At 40.9% G+C, this 13,480-nt stretch overlaps 1 long non-coding RNA gene across 1 annotated transcript; it reads right to left on the reverse strand.

Annotated features, from left to right (window-relative positions):
- Nucleotides 1–4,249: 4,249 nt before the first annotated feature.
- LOC119007746 lies at nucleotides 4,250–7,417 on the reverse strand. Its single transcript, XR_005071222.1, has 3 exons — nucleotides 7,360–7,417; nucleotides 5,668–5,946; nucleotides 4,250–5,113 (listed from the first exon to the last, which is right to left on the reverse strand). It is a non-coding gene; the product is annotated as an uncharacterized LOC119007746 (long non-coding RNA).
- Between the last annotated feature and the right edge of the window lie 6,063 nt (nucleotides 7,418–13,480).

The following is a 13,480-nucleotide window of genomic DNA, read 5'->3' on the forward strand; positions in this document are numbered from 1 at the left end:
CCTGATGCCCAGTTCCCCCCGTTTTGGTAATTTTCGGTTTGACAGATATTGGAAAACACACACACAGTCCCATCCAGGGCCTGAGTTTGACCCCTGGAGCGAAATGCTCACCTTATTTGCCGGCTGGGGTGAAAGTCAGTCTCTGGACTCCTGCCTTGTGTCCAAGTTGTCAAAAACCATCCTGTTCGTGACGCCACCTGTAGTTTCTGGGCTGTCTTCTTCAAAAATGTCGGCGTGTAGTATGTTGATAAAAATTCTGCGGAGGCAAGGCTGGGTGGAATGATAGAGCAATCTTTATTAAAACAGTCTTGAGCCTAGCATCCGACCAGAGTGTGGCCCCACATCTGATGTTCTCCAATCTCGGGCAGAATAATGCCAAACGTTTCTGCCTTCCTTGCCCTATCGGAACTCCTACGCCTTCGCTCTTAGGAATTCTACCAAGTGCCACCACCCTTCTCTACTTGTGGGACCCTTCTTAAAGTCCCTTGGGCAGTACTTTCTTACTCCTAATTGGTCACTGTGGTGGGTTGAAGGTCCATCTCCCATAAATGACCAAATCTGTTACTGTCCCTCCTTCGGGCTTGTACTCCAAAATTACCTAGATGAGCCCTCTATCCTTTTCTGGACATGTGTCTGTTTAAATATCATCCTCCATCTGGAACAGGAGTCAGGCTCCAATTCAGTTCCTATAGTGGCCTTGTCCCCTGCTAACCTTTGACCCACACAGCTAAATGCTGACTCCAAGGTCCCTTGGAGCTGTGAGCCCCGTATTGTCTGCATTCCCTAACTCACACAAGGAGGAACAGGTTAAATTTAAACTGAGTTGAATTAAAGGCCAGAATGTGTTGCTGTCCAGACACCTCACAATCATGTGGGATGTGGAAGTCAGTATCAGTGGTGTAGGAAAGTGTATGGGTGTAATGGTTAATGGTTTGCACAGTGGATGTTTCCCAGCCTCAGAGGGGTCAAAGGTCAGAGCTTCAGGTCGTTGTTGAGACACGGTGGCCTTTACTTTGATCAAACGCTGCGACCCTCTGATCAGCATCATGCTGACATTCAGGCTAAAGCCCCCCTGTTATAAAGCCGACACTTTATCACTGAAGCACCTCGTGAAGGTGAGTAATTACTGATGTCATCCTGACTCACTGTTCACCCGACTCAGCCAGTTCGGATGAGTCACTGCTCACGGTACCTCCTGCTGGTTACTCAACATCATTAAAACACAGTGTGAGCAGATAAGAAGGAAAACTGAGAATGTATGTGAGGGAACTGCAGCACCTGTTCATCATCCACCTGCTGCAACAACACAAAGAAATTACACGAGGAGCTAAACATAATGGGCATCATAATATCAATCATATCAGTAACATCAATATCAAGGTTTGTTGTTAAAAACTTGAAGCCTCTGATTGGATTCTCCACAGCAATTGTTGCCCAAGGGTCATGGGTATTGTGGTTTTTAGTGACATACACCAAACTCACAGACGAAAAATAAAATAAAATAAAATGAATAATCATGCAAAATGAGTGATGCTTTCATGTCTTTATCACTTTTAATGCTGCAACATCACTGAAGCATTGACTTACACTATCTTGCCAAAAGTATTCGCTCACCTGCCTTGACTTGAATATGAACTTAAGTTCTTAATCTTCATTCTTAATCCATAGGGTTAATATGACGTCGGTCCACCCCTTGCAGCTATAACAGCTTCAACTCTTCTGGGAAGGTTGGTGTTTATGGGAATTTTAGACCATTCTTCCAGAAGCGCATTTTCAAGGTCACACACTGATGCTGGACAGGAAGGCCTGGCTCTCAGTCTCCACTCTAATTCATCCCAAAGGTGTTCTGTTGGGTTGAGGTCAGGACTCTGTGCAGGCCAGTCAAGTTCATCCACACCAAGCTCTCTCCTTCATGTCTTTATGAACCTTGCTTTGTGCATTGGTGTACAGTCATGTTGGAACAGGACGGGGCCATCCCCAAACTGTTCCCACAAAATTGGGAGCATGGAATTGTCCAACATCTCTTGGTATGCTGAAGCATTCAGAGTTCCTTTCACTGGAACTAAGGGGCCAAGCTCAGCTCCTGAAAAACAACCCCACACCATAATCCCCCCTCCACCAAACTTTACACTTGGCACAATGCAGTCAGACAAGTACTGTTCTCCTGCCAACTGCCAAACCCAGACTCGTCCATCAGATTGCCAGATGGAGAAGCGTGATTAGTCACTTCAGAGAACACGTCTCCACTGCTCTAGAGTCCAGTGGTGGCGTGCTTTACACCACTGCATCTAACACTTTGCATTGCACTTGCTGATGTATGGCTTGGATGCAGCTGCTTGGCCATGGAAACCCATTCCATGAAGCTCTCTACACACTGTTCTTGAGCTAATCTGAAGGCCACATGAAGTTTGGAGGTCTGCTGTCAGAAAATTGGCGACCCCTGCGCATTACGCGCCTAACTATCCGCAGACCCCACTCCATCATTTTAGATGGCCTCCCACTTCATGGCTGAGTTGCTGTTGTTCCCAATCGCTTCCACTTTGTTATAATACCACTGACAGTTGACTGTGGAATATTTAGGAGAGAGGAAATTTCATGACTGGACTTGTTGCACAGGTGGCATCCTATCACAGTACCACGCTGGAATTCACTGAGAGCGACCCATTCTTTCACAAATGTTTGTAGAACCAGTCTGCATGCCTAGGTGCTTACTTTTATACACCTGTGACCATGGAAGTGATTGGAACAACTGATTCCAACTATTTGGTTGTATGTAAATTAGGAACTACAAACCTTGTAGTGGAATGGTAGGAAAATGTTGTTATGTAACCAAGACCATACCATTCTGACTATATGGAGGTGTCCACGGCTGCTGAGCATAAATTGTTAGATAGAATGTCTTTTTTTCGTTATATAAAAGCCTATTTTGATACAAAATCTGCCTACTTTCTGTTAATAAAGAATTCAAAATGATGTGCGTGTTTAAACGGTAGTCTTAGCTACTTACTACGTATTAATGAATCACCCACTGCAGTTGCACAGTCCAAATGAGCGGAGGTGAGCAGCACACTACAGGACTGTTATTTATTCAATGATTTATTGGCTCACAGGCGAAAACAATGTTTTTTTTTCCTCTTTTCTCCATCTTCCTCGTCGTTGTTTTAAGAATATTTGCATCCACATGGATCCACTGAAAACGACCGAAAACACTGCAGTTCATATTCCAGGCCTATAAGTGGCGCTTGGCATTCACCAAAAACGGAGAAGACACAGAGCATGCGCATTAAGCTTGCGCACTGTAAACAAACAGACAGTAGATGGACAAACGGAACACAACAAGAAGAGGATGAAAATGGAGGTCGAGGGGTGGGGTGATGGTGTCATCGTTTTGGAAAGTATGCAGATTCGCCGTCCACATGAAAACGGGAGGGCTGCATTTTTGGATTTCTCCACCCTTTCAAAAAAGTGCGTTTTCAGGCGCTGCGTTTTCAGGATCCGTGTGGACGGTCGGCCAAAACGATGCAATACATGTGCGTTTTCGCAAAAGAGCGTTTTAGCTCTTTAGCAGTTTGAAACGGAAAAAGTCGCGAATAAGATCTAGCTGCTATCTAAACCCCCCCCCCCCAAAAAAACAACAGTGTTAATTTAACAATACAGAAAATTAGGGTGATGTTTTTCTTATTGTCCCAGACTGAAGCTGAGGAAAGACTTTCTTTAACGGTTTAAATATTGTCACTGATTTTACAGTAAGATGTAATTATTTTCAATATTATTATTGTTGTCTATTTTTTAAAGACATTTTTGTTTCTTTTACAGCAAGTTTTATTTTGCACAAACTTGACAGCTGTAAAATGTTGCTCTTGTTTGCATTAAAACAAGTTTTATGCCTCTTAATGTGTTGTTATTCTATCTGCCCATGGTATCACAAATGTTAACCGATTATCTAATCATTTTCTGGGCGTTGTATTGAACTTTGAAATTCTAGTATTGTGGCAACCCAAGTGGAATAATAACAATACATCCATGAGCTGGCGACATTTCATTGTTGACTAAACACAGACAACAAGTGTGACTGCAGAGTGAAAGAAACACCAACAGACCCAGTGGTTTCTCTCAATGTGTATTAATGTGGAAGACCTTTATTGTTGAGATCTGAGGATGATTATTATGAATGTGAGGCCTTGTTGTGCAAAGCATGGGGACGATGAGTGTAAGGCGAAGTGAAATGCACCTTTATCATCGCCCCCTTTCATTCAGAGCCATTTCCTATTGACGGCCTGCTGGGACTCTGAATTAAAAGGGCATGATCTTTTCTGAAGGCAGACAGGGGATTGTACAGACACTATTTTCAGAACCACATCAAGCCAATTAGCACAGCGGCAGCTAAGCTGGTGCATGCTGGGAGCCTGCGAATGTATGAAGAAGTGTGTGTGTGTGTGTGTGTGTGTGTGTGTGTGTGTGTGTGTGCATCTGTTTTGTGTAAGCTGAGCCATATGTTCATATTCCGACTGTATGTGGTTGTACATGCTGCATGTCTCTCTGCAGCCATGCGGAGGGTTAAAATTATCCCAGGCTCGTTAGCTAAAACGTCCCAAGCGTCTTCTAATTAGCACATAATAGGACAGGCGCGTCCGCCACAGAGGGGCCTGTAATTTAAGAATAAAGTTCATTTTCCCTTCCAGAGACATTCCTCACAGCCGTGACCGGGCGACTACAATCAGCCTCCTCCACATTAGCATCGCTCGTTTGCTGTGAAGCATCAGTTATTATTAGCTAACACTGCCGTTACTACAGCACACAGCACAGGAGGGACAAGTCTCAGGGTGGCTGCTCCTCCTTTATTAAACAAAACACACATTTTGGTCTAATTTCTCATCTTCTGTGAGAGGAAACTTGTGTTTTTTTCCCAGGCAGTTTCTGAGAGCCCCCGAAGTCTGATGTTCAGTTAGAGGAGAAAGTTGAGTGGTGGTTGTTGAAGGTGTGAAAGCGCAAGCGGCAGCTGGAAATAGAAAGTAGATGAATCACGTCGGGTTTTGTTCCGTAATTGCAGCCTTCGTTTTCGGAGGAAGAGAGGAAGCCACGCGGAGCCATCTGGAGCTCCAGCGATCAGATCCTGTGGAGGACAGAGAAATTATCACGATATCAACATTCACAGGGATGATTTCCAAAATTAATCACCGCCAGCTGAAACATGTAACACCTTTAATGAAGGAACAACTCTGTGTTGCTCAATTAATAATGAACTTAGTTGATGTCTGAGGACGTTTATAGATTAAAAAAAAAATACGGATTTGAAGGTGGAAGCAGTTGGTTGTTGTATTTTGTTCATTAAAATATATTCAGCAGCAGCTGCCAGGAACACAAACTGCTATCTGTTTTTTGGTGAAACAGTTGGTGCACGTGGAGCCAAAAGTTTACTGAGATATAACTCAACCAGCAGAAATGTAAAGGTGCAGTCTGTAATATTTAAAAAGAAATTGAACAATACAATATGTTTCTGATTCTGAAGAATAACCCAAACTGATGTAGAGAGAAATGTTGGTCAAGAAAGAAACATTTGATGTAAATTTTAATCACAAAACAGTTTTCTTTGTCTTTAAGGTAAACATATTTACATTTTCATCTACAGCGACAGGAAGTGAGGAGTGTGTGGCCGTTCTTACTCACCAACATTGATGATTTTCCCTAGGAGATTTATTTATTTTTTCCCGATTCACGACAAATTTCCCACCTTTTAGTTATCACAACTAAAGTTTCTGGCATAGCTGAATGTTGTGCCTCATCCCTCTCAGAGAGTAAGCCGGACAGTTTAGGAAGTATTCCTTGTTTTTAGGGAGTGTTTTGAAAGAATATGCTGGCCACTCATATCTTGGTTAGAGCAGTTCATCCATCTGTCCAACTGATCAGAGACTCTCAGATCGAAGACATATTGAGTTGACGGAGAAACTGAAACACAAATCGAAACAAAAATGTCCATAAATACAGGCTTTTATCAGTATCGTCACGTAAATTACAGTCATTAAGTGTCTACAGTTTACATGAAACATTAATATGCAGGAAAGTTTCAATAAAAGATTTCAAAATGAATAAAGCAACATGTTTTATCTGAGCTACATGGCCCACAGGCCAGCAGCTAGGCCAACACATTTGTTGAGAAAATAGTCTCATAATGTACAACATGAACAAAGTTTGTTTTCCACAATTACAACAGATGTATGTAGACCTATGTTTGTATTATTACCTTGTTAATATTGTAAATATTATAATTCTGAGTTTGAATTTCTTCTCCAGAACTACACAATGCTCCTTTAATTTGAATAAATTCTTATCACAAGAACTGACCTGGAATTAACTAAACAAATATGGTAGTAACATGTTTATAAATGGCACAAAAGAGGAACTGGAGTAGCTGGGGACTTTACTTTAAAGGTCCCATATTATGAAAAAACACGTTTTCTCTGGTCTCTACATATATAAGCTGGTCCTCCCTGAGCCTGCCAGCTCCCAGAATGAGGAAAGCAAACAATTCCTGCATGGTCTCTGCAGCCCACTCACTGGTAACACAGCGCTCCTACAGGCTGTTCAGATTCAGCTAACTATTCAGCTGACTGGCCCGTGTTAATCTCTCCTGTCATTACGTAATGAAAGGAGAGATTTTCATTGGCCAGTCTCCTCTGCACGGTGACAGGAGATATCCGAGAGGGGGGCGTTCATCCCCGAGGTGAAGTTCGGTGTATCCACCAGTAAGATAGCAGTGTTTTGTAATGTCGTCACTCAGAGTTCGACACACAACTTGCTCAGTTGTTGGTTGTATAAATCAACATCAGCGCCTATATTCTGTCCCAGTTACAGAACAACAGAAGAGACAGTGGTTGCATTTCATTTTTAACTACAATGTGCAGGCTGCGGTTTGTGTAAGTCTGTATGTGTGTGCTAACCACTTCACATCAGACTGCTTCAGTAACGAGGGTCAGTACAAAGCTGGCTTTGCCTCGACACTGACTCTCGTAAAAGGATCAGTCCCAACCATACCGGACCCAGACACTGCACCCGAGCCACTGAAAAGTGTCGCCTCGGTTTGAAAATATTTACAGTTGCCTACTAGTTAGCTCCACTCCGGTCTGCTATGCAATGGCATTTGAAGCGAGTTTAATGTTAATAATATTACGATGGAGTTTGGTTGTCACAGTAAAAAGTCTGGAAACGTGCAGACTTAAGACAAAGACAATGCGAACAGTGTCCAAGAGTTTGGTGACTGAGTTGGAGACAAACACAGTTTTCGCTAGCTGTTAGCCATTAGTTACATGGTAGTAACTAACAAAACATACGAACGAACTAGCATCATTCAGACACACTAACCATTCTGAAACGTCCTGCTGCGGCCACAGAGTCTGTACTTCTTCAGGAGCCTCTCCTTCTGGGTCAGATTCTGGGTCAAACTGGTATGGTTGAATGACAGCATCTCCGCAAGCCATAGCGTTACATCCACTGTAACATTAGCGCATGCTACCGCTAGCATAAGAGGCATCCTCTCCCTGAGAGGGATATATAGCAGGCAAGTAGGCGTTGACAGGTGGAGCTCATTAGCATTTAAAGGTGCAGGCACAGAGACAGCCTGTTCTCAGTAGAGCGTAGAGCTCAGGGTTGCCAACCGTCCCTTGAAAAACAGAATTGTCCCGTATTTAGAAACAAAGTTATGCATCCCGTATTGAGCTTAAACAGGACGCACTTTGTCCCGTATTTCCGTGAGAAGCAAAATGGTCTTTATAATGTCAACAGAATCAATGAATGACAGGGCGTTTTATATGAAAATTTACGGTAATCTTACTGCCAGCCCTCTTCTGCTCTGTGACCAATGAGCTGACAGCACACTCACACACGAGAATAACAATGCAGAATCTGGCTCCTCTCATTGGTCGAGGTGCTGTTGTTCGTAAGAAGATACCGGAAGACAAGAGACTGGGGCAACGGGGAAAACAATCCAGCATGGCTCAAAGTTACTCGGATTCAAAGGACACTGCAGATGGTATGCCTTCCACCATGAGCAGTAACGTTACTCCCCCGAGAAAAAAAAGAAGAGGCTGCAAAAATACAGACTTGAATGGGAGAAAGAAAACATGTGGCTGGAAAAAGTGTAGATAATGTCTGCAAGGCTCACTGCAGTCTCTGCTGGCGCACTGTTTCTATGGTGAACTGTTTGACGTGAAACAGCATGCTTCTAGTGGTCGACACATTAAAAACGTGAGGGACAACCAGGTGGACCCTTGACCGTTTTGTTTTCCACCAGGCAACACCAGAGGCAGATATGGTATGTAAAAAAAGTCAAATAAAGTGTCAGTAAGTCAAATAAATGTCAGTATTTTATGGCCCCAAAAATCGTTTAGTGTAATCACATACATAGGTAGATGAATACATAAAATAGATAAAGGCAGTTGATATACTACACATGAAATATATATCAGTAAGAAAGTAACAACTTTCTATTGTTTTCTGTTTTATGCTGTTTTCAGTTATGCAGGACAGTTCTGTTAAATAAATAAATATTTATTTTATTCTGTCAAGTTTAGCAGGACAGAAAATATTTTTTTTCTCTCAAAAAAATGCATCCAATTAAATTCACATTTGAGTGAAATTATTTACAAATCGTTTGGACAGATGGACTAGGTGTCCCTTATTTATTTTTCAGGGAGTTGGCAACCCTACCCTTGAGTAACTTTTAGACAGCTGAGTTCAGGATCATGCATGGTTTTGGGGAAATGCATATCGAATACAGTGTTGTCTTAAAATAAGTCTCTAGATACTTAAGTTGTTTAGCAGAATTCTGCAACGCTGTTTTTCTGTAAAGATCAAGAAAGGTTTTGAGGACTATGAAACTCCCTGTGGCTTTCCATCAGCATGGAGGGAGGAGAGGATGACTGGATTTTTATTTCTGTTCCTTTAACTAGATTTATATTTTTCAGATTTCCTGTAAATTTGTTTAAAATCTGCGCGACATTTGATTCGTGGCAGGTTGGGTTGTTGGTTGGATTTCCCCCTGACATTTACTCCCACTTGGAGAAACTGTAAATTAATGTAAGATGACAGAGAGAGATGCCGATGTCCGCAGACAACCGATCAATCGTGGAGCTGCAGAGTCGCACTTCCTCTGGCCCCGCCCACCTTAACCTTTACCGCCAGTGGCTGACAGGTCCATCAATCACTGTGACTGACAGCTGCTCCCTGCCAGTCGATAGCATGGATTTTCTCCTGTGAGACACAGATATTATGACATCTGATGTTGAGGTGGTTAATATTCTGCTGCCTGAGATAAACACACACACACACACAGATCAATCAGTGTGTCTGTTGTCTTATCGCCGCCGCCGTCGCTCAATAACACTTTGAATGGAGGATGAATACAGGAGGGAGGGTGATTGATTGTTTCCTCACAGGGGGACAAACAGAGACAGTAAAATGTCTCACTTTATTTAAAGATTCAGTATGTATGAGACCATTTTCAGCAAAGTAGCCTACATATATGTCAGAGCACTAATGACCATTTTAATTTAAATGTGTTTTTTTTATATAGATTTTTATATAGAATTTTATAGATTCACTGTCAGGACAGTTTCTTCTTTTTTTTTTCACTCTATACTCATCAGAAGTGTCTTGTTGTTTATGTGATTCCATCAAATACTGTGAATTATTTCTCATAATCATCATCATAAACTGCATGTGGACATATATTATGGCTGTATGTCTACTACCTTATCAAAACTTGATCATCAAATTCAGTCTCATAACATTGGATGTGAAAATGAGCAGAAATATTTTCTTAAGAACTCACAATTGTCAACTAACTGCATGGATTTTACATGATTGGATTTCCCATAGAGTCACACAGTGTAGAGACAGACAGGAAACAACAGCAGGGAGTCGGGTCTCAGCCTGTGATGTCATGATTTAAACCTTAACCAGGATGTCTTTATATTTATACTGTTTGTTTAACATACATAGATTACATTTTGTCAGGCTTTTGTTGCCTTTATTTTGATAACGACAGCTGGAGATTATGGCAGGAGAGGGAGCGAAAGAGATAGAGAGAGATAGACAGAGAGAGAGAGAGAGACTGAACCGTTGCGGCTGCAACAGATCCTTTGCGTACACGAGGAGCACGCTCGACCAGGTGAGCTAAAATGATAAATATCCTATCAAATATCCTGAAGCATGTTACGGATTTTCTTCTACTGTTTCTTGCTGTAAAGTATTCTGCATGCGATTTTGTAGAGTACTTATTTTCTGTTTTAATATATCTAATCCATTTGTTGTAACTGCCTGCAGTTAAAAATGAGCGGGGATGGAAAAGAAGGCACATTTACATAAATGTTATCAGCATAAAATGTCCCTGTAACTCTCAGCTGTGTCAAAAAATAACAACATCAATTAGTCACTTCAGTTTCACCCTCTGGTTTTAGACCCTTTATCTAAACTCCACTTCAAGATTGAGAAGAAAACGGAGGAAGAAAAGAGATCCCTCTCCAGGACAGACAGGAAACACATGATGTGTGTAGAGAATTTCCAGTGAATTTCCATAGTGAGGGATCAATAAAGACTTTTCTTTTCTTAGTTTTGTTGATATATCAATAAATATCCATTCTGAATGCTTATATAATATTTAATATTTCTCTTGTCTGTGACAGCACACACACCATTTCAAAGCCGATCTGAGGAGATGGGAAAAAAACAAAAAAAAAACACAACAAAGAGGGAATTTCAGGTGTATTTGGTAGCAGCCTACAGCCTACGGTTAAATTAAACTTTTAATACAAATCTAAAATTTTAAATGATTTTCCTGAACTTATGATATTGAAATTCCAGCACTGTGAAAACATCACAACATGGAAAAATGACAGTACAGACAATCAGGATGACACAAATAGAAATGAATTCACAGGTGTGTTTGGTGACACCCGAAGTTACTGAACATCATCAGAGATTAATAATCAAAAATCTAGAAGTTAAAATAAATTAGAAAGATTCAATATTTTATATGTTTGTATTTAAAGATAAGAGTCAAAACATCAGTTTGAGCAACAATATATTTTTAGCTTTCAGGTTTTCTGAACTAAATCACTGGTTTGTATAAAGCAGGGTATTACATGTATCATTAGCCTATTTCTCCTGAGGTATGACACATGTTCATACCTTTTTAGAAATAAAGGGCTGTTGCTACATCTTTTTTTTTCAAGCAGAAAGCAAAGTCTCTGAAAGTCACATTTTTGAGAAGAAATAAAAACCCAACAGTCTTGTAAAAAAGTGATATTTAATGCTTAATACAGTTTTTTTTTTTTTTTTTTTTTTTTCTCTGCTGTTCTCTGCTCTGAGCCAAGAAAAGTTGTATCTCTTGACCACTTGAGGTGCCTGGTTATGTTGTATCTAAATGAATTTGAAAATTATTCAAGGTATGATATTGAAGTCAGAAATTACAACACTACAACAGATTTCAGTCAAGTTATTTTTAATGTGCTAAGTTTCCTTGAATGCACCACAGAGGAGATTCAAAACATCATCTGCAACTGCCTTTCAAAAGAAACACAAATTCAAAATAACACTTCTTTATGTTTGACCATTCGTTAAATATGAAAAGTTGACTGCACCTGAAACAAGTCAGGAAACTGATGACTTCAGAATTGTTGAGTAAAGTAGAACATTAAATGCAATTTGCACTAAAAAGTTGCGCTAAAGTGTCAACCATTTCAAATGATTAATCTACTTTACTGGCTAATATTCTGATTTTTTGAAGTAGTGACCTCATATTTTACAGTAATGTTGAGGTTATATCAGGAAGGATATTGTATATATTTTGAATAGCGCTGTGTCTGCTCTGATCCATTCAAGACAAGCGGTCGAGTTAGCAGCAGTTTGAGGTATTTAATGTCAACATACTGAATTCATTCCTTAGTATTTGTCTTTGCTGCTTCTTGCTGTTTTTGCTCAGTGTGATGCTGCGTGGGACTATATATATATATATATATATATATATATATATATATATATTTAGTTACCCTGACAGCCTGTAATTATGACTCAGTATCTTCTAAGAAAAGAGCTCAAAATAACAAAATGTATTATAATTTTGTGTTCCTGATCTTGAAACATCCTGCAGCAATACTTCCTTTTCTCATTCATCTCATAGCTGATTGAAGAATCTTGCTCCTCTGGTTCAAACAGAGGTAAAGTTCTCGCCAAGGTTGTTAAAAGTGGCCGTCTGATCATCAGAAGTTAGTTTGTTCTCTGTTGTGTCCGTGAAGTTGGTGAGTGTCTGTAAACTGCGAGGCAAACAGAGCTGTGAGCAGCAACAACTCGTGTCGACACTCTCCATACCGCCACGTCTGACTGTAGGGAATCATTATGAGCCATCTGAGGATGTTTATTAATGACCTTGGCATGGCTGGAGGTGGCTGCCATGCTGTTAATGCTATTCACTGGCACACAGCGAACCGTGGCAGCGCACAAAGAGAGGCAGGGAGGCAGAGGACAAGGCGCCTGGTGGACATCCATATTAATGCCAAGCTTAGCCTGTGTTCTGCTGCCATGAGCCCCAGCTGAAGTCCAGACAGAGCAGCCTGATCCCTCAGGACGCGCTCCTTTATCTTCATACCAGCACATCCGCTCCGGCCCAAACTGTCATGAGACGTCTCAAAAGATGTCCAGAGATGTCCTCAAAACGTCTTCAGACGCCCTCTGATGTTCCGAGGAGTTGCCGAGATGCGAGGGTGAAGTTTGTGAGTTCACGGAGAAGATGTGAACGTCACAAAAGGTGAAGTTTCGTGCATCAGAAGAAGAAGAAAAACAAGCAGAAGCTGCAGATTGTGTCTCTCATTTCACTCACGCTGTACAGTTTAGAGACACTTTTACTGCATCCATCAGAGAAACATCTGCGGAAGTTTCGTCCTTTTGCAGACTCGGTGCTACACAAAAAAAAATTCAATAAGTAAATGAAGAGAAATACTTCAGGATATCAATATCAGGATTCAGCATTCTGCTTTCTGTCTGTTTCTTATTTTGTTTTTAGGCACTTGTCCTTTAAGTAAGTGAGGACAGACAAGTTGAAAGCAAACACAAACTTTATGCAGATGACTGGAAAACAAAACAGACATGTGGGTCATTTAACAGAAACTCTTCCAGACACAATTATTCAGTAAATGTCAGGAAAACGCTTCGATCAGTGTTGGTGGCTTCACTCATTTTGACTGTGATTATGACACACTTTCTGAAATAATAACAACGAACGAAACCCATTTCAGACAGGATTAACTTTACAGGGAGAGGTGGACTACAAGAGTCTTGACGTTAATTTCCTCCCCGTCGTCCTATCGGTCCCCAGCTGGCCTATATGTTGGCGCTAATGTGTTTCCAAATTAGCAAAAACATTTTTTGGCATCCTCCATTTGCACACTGAAGTCAATTTTCACTGAGCTGATTAAAAAATGAATTAAGG

Source organism: Acanthopagrus latus, chromosome 18 (assembly GCF_904848185.1).
Source record: "Acanthopagrus latus isolate v.2019 chromosome 18, fAcaLat1.1, whole genome shotgun sequence".
NCBI lineage: Eukaryota > Metazoa > Chordata > Actinopteri > Spariformes > Sparidae > Acanthopagrus > Acanthopagrus latus.